Genomic DNA, 4546 nt, shown 5'->3' on the forward strand with positions numbered 1-4546 from the left:
AAAAAACCCTAAAAATATCCTAAATCAACAAAGTGTTTTGTTTTAAAAAGAAATTTGAAACAAATTCTCTTAGGATGCGTGAATTCCAAAGAGTCAATTCGAACATATGGATATGGCTTTTTGGAGTTTCAGTCATTCAATCTGAAATGTAATTACTTTTTTTTTAATTTAAGGCCAAGCTAAGGAAGTAACCGGGCAAGTAAACTGATAAACGATTTGAAAAACACAGCAAATAGTTTCTTAAAAACAAAAACAAAGTAAACCTACACAAGGACTAGAATGAATGACTTTGTATATACTGCTTCTCCTTTTTTTTTTTTTTTTTTTTACTCTCTAAATTTATGCTATGTCTAAATAAAAGAGAGAGAAATTGAAGGAGGCAGGAAGCAGGGCACAGGCTATTGTAGCACCTCTCGTCTTCAGATCAACATAATACTTTGGGTGTGCGGTGAGCAGCTGTGAGAAAGATAGATGATTTCCCACCTCCCAGGAGTTATTTCCTCGGGACAGAGAATGAACAGCAACCCCTGCTGCTGGCAGTGAAGTGGGCACTTAATTTCAAAGACTCCTAATGCAATGAATAAGTAGTATAAAACCTACTAAAATTAGACCAGAATATGTCTGTGGAATAAATTGGAGTATCAATTTATAGGAGAATTATTAACCTCTATATCATATCAGCTGTAATGATTGAATTTTGCTCTTGGATCTCTTACAATAATAATTACCAGATTATTTTTCCAATCCAGTTACACCTCTTGACTGTAATGAATGCTCCCTCTGCACTCAGAATGTACGAGGGGAGGCATGCAGGGTCTCACCTAATCCAATCAACTGCTATAAATGTGGCCTTTAGAAACCCGAATAGATGTTTTTCCAAAGGAGTCTGTACAAATGACCAACAGGTACATGAAAAGGTGCTCACCATCACGAATCATCAGGGAAATGCAAATCAAAACCACAGTGAGATATCATCTTATATCTTTAGGGTGGTTATTACCAAACAGACAAGAGGTAAATGCTAGCGAGGATGAGGGAAAAGGGGAAATTTGTGCACTGTTGGTGGGAATGTAAACTGGTGTAGCCACCCTGGAGAACAGTATGGAGGTTCCCCAAGATATCCCATTTCTGGGTATATATCCAAGGAAGTGAAATCATTATTTTGAAGAGATAACTGTTCCCAAGTTCATTATTCACAATAGCCAAGGTATGGGAACAGCTGAAATGTCTTAAGAATTTTTTTCTCCCTCCCCCCTTTCAAAATTGTGTTAAAACATCCATAAACTAAAATTTACCATGTTAACCATTTTTAAGTGTACACTTCAGTGGTATTAAATGCATTCACTTTGTTATGCAATGATTTTGACTACTCTACCTCTTATAGGTAGAATGATGCAGTATCTGGTTTTTCCACTTAACATAATTTCCTCAACAACAGGGTTCATCCTGTTGTAACTTTTGCAGAATTTCCTTCCTTTTCAAAGCTGAATATTCATTTCATTGCATGTGTCTACCACATTTTGCTTATCCACTTATTGGCTGGATGGACACTTGTATGCTTCCCTGTTTTGGCTACTGTGAATAATGGTGCTATAAACAAGGCATACAAATAATTCTTTGAGATCCTGCTTTTAATTCTTTTGGGTACATATCCAGTGGAATTGCTAAATCATATGATAGTTCTATTTTTAATATTTTGAGGAGACTCCATGCTGTTTTTCACAGCAGTACCATTTTACATTCCCACCTACCACTGGTTGTTTTTTGTTTTTCTGAAAGTAGCCATCTTAATGGTGTGAGGTGATATCTCATTGTAGTTTCGATATGCATTTTCTTTCTATAGAGCATCTTTTCAGGAGCTTACTGGCCATTTGTGTGTCTTCTTCGGAGAAATGTCTATTTCAAGTCCTTGTCATTTTTGAATCAAGTTGTTTGTTGTGTTTTAAGAGTTCTCTATATATTCTCTCTCTCTCTCTCTCTCTCTCTCTCTCTCTCTCTCTCTCTATTTGATATACCTTATCAAATATATGACTTGAATATATTTTCTTCCATTTATGGGTTGACTTTTTACTCTGTGGGTACTGTTTATTGATAGATAAGGAAGATGTGATACAAATAGACAATGGAGTATTATTCAGCCTTAAGAAAGAAAGAAACCTTGGGAGCCTACCTGGGTGGCTCAGTCAGTTATGCTTCTGACTTCAGTTCAGGTCATGATCTCACAGTTCATCAGGCTGATACCTGTGTCGTGCTTTGTGTTGACAGCTCAGAGCTTGGAGCCTGCCTTGGATTCCGTGTCTCTCTCTCTCTCTCTCTCTCTCTCTCTCTCCCCCCTCCCCCACTCATGCTCTGTCTCTCTCTCTCTCTCTCACAAAAATAAATAAACGTTAAAAAAATTAATTAAAAAAAGAAACAAAAAAAGAAAAAAAGAAATCCTATCATTTGTGACAACATGAATGAATCTGGAGGGCATTAGGCTAAGTGAAATAAGCCAGATAGAGAAAGACAAATACTGCAGGATATCGTTCATATGTGGAATCTGAAAAAATAAAAAAAATGAACCTCTAAAAACAGAGACTAGAAAAATAGTTGCCAGAGGTTGGGGGCTGAGGGGTGGGGAAAATACGGAGAGGCTGGTAAAAGGATATAAACTTCAGTTACAAGATCAATAAGGCCGGAGGATCTAATGTATAACATGGTGACTATGTTGATAGCACTGAATCAAAAAATTGAAATTTGCTAAGAGAGTAAAATGTAAAAGTTTTCACCAAAAAAAGAAAAAATGAAATACATGAGGTGATGGATGTATTAATTAATTCCATGTGTAAATCCTTTCTCAATGTATACATATATCAAATCATCATAGTGTGCACTTAAAATATTTTTTAAATATTTATTTATTTTTGAGAAAGACAGAGAGAGAGAGAGAGAGAGAGAGAGACAGCATGAGCAGCGGAAGGGCAGAGATAGAGGGAGACAGAATCCGAATCAGGCTTCAGGCTCTTAGCTCTCAGCACAGAGCCCGATGCGGGGCTGGAACTCACCTACGGTGAGATCATGAGCTGAGCTAAAGTCAGAGGCTCAACCAACTGAGCCATCCAGACGACCTGTTACTTTCCTCCTTTGTAAATCGAAGATGATACTAATGTTCTGCTACAATGTGTGTTTGTGTAATGTGAATTGCCTTTCATGATTGGTACATGAAAGAATGTTGTCAATATAATGCAGTAATGTGCTGGTTCATATGAGATTTTCTCCACGCTTGTGTTTCATATCACTAAGTTAGCAGCTGAATGTGAAGTGTCTGAAGACCCCAGTGCAGGCAGCTGTGGGGAAGGTAGGACTGTGCCTGGTGCCAGCTGGTGCTCCTTCTAAGGGTTGGGTAAGTTCAACCACATAATCTTGCTTGCAATGGTTATCTGCATAGTTCTTCCTGACTTTGGTGCAGGTCATTGCTGTAAAGACTGTCCATTCTTTCCTACACCCCCATCAGTCCCACCAATTCCACATTTTTAGAAAGTTAAAGTCCTGTATTTTCTATAGCATTTTTTTCTTACATTACTGAGAAGGAGAAAACCACACATAAACTCTCATTTTACTTATTGGGCATTTGTCACGTTTAAAAAATGTGCTATTCTAGGGGCGCCTGGATGGCTCAGTTGGTTAAGTGTCAGACTTCTGATTTTGGCCCAGGTCATGATCTCATGGTGTATGGGATCAAGCCCCATGTCAGGCTCTGAGCTGACAGCATACAGCCTGCTTGGATTCTCTCTTTCTCCCTTTCTCTCTGCCCCTCTCCCACTTGTGTGCATGCACACTCTCTCTGTCTCTCTCAAAACAAATAAATTATTATTAAAAACAAAAATGTGCTATTTTAATTAATTCTATTACCACAGTGCTTAGACAGTTTTGTTTGTTTTGGATGGTCTCCTTTTAACCCTATCTTCACTATAAACCCTGCTGGTTTAGTGCAAACTTTTGCAGAATGTGAATTTTTTTTTTTTTTAGGAATGTGTGTATTTCATTTTAGTGGAAAAACCTATATTATCTATCCTGTAGAATTTTTTTGTGTGTGGCTCAAGTGGGTTAGTAATATACAAATCTCTGCTACCAATTACTGTGTTCTAGGTATAGCTCTGAGCACTTTACATGTAAGTGTCAGATGAAGCTGGCACTCAGGAAATATTCATTTTTATCAGAGGAAACACTTAACTAATTTACATGCTCATGGTGCCCTGAATCAGGGTCATAGGTTATGCATTGCGTTGCTCAGAGAAGTGGTGAGATGTACACCAAGGACGTTGCATATATATATATATATATATATATATATATATATATGCATTTATATTATTTTATTATATGCACACCAAGGTGTGAGATGCACACCTTGGTGTGAGATGCACACCAAGGACGTTGCATATATATATATATATATATATATATATATATATATATGCATTATATTATTTTAATATATATATATATATATATATATATATATATATATATATATAAAATGACAACTTCCTGCTGGATAGAAGTA

The sequence above is a fragment of the Panthera pardus genome, unplaced genomic scaffold (genome assembly GCF_024362965.1).
Source record: "Panthera pardus isolate Hobbes unplaced genomic scaffold, ASM2436296v1 HiC_scaffold_13, whole genome shotgun sequence".
Taxonomy (NCBI): Eukaryota; Metazoa; Chordata; class Mammalia; order Carnivora; family Felidae; genus Panthera; species Panthera pardus.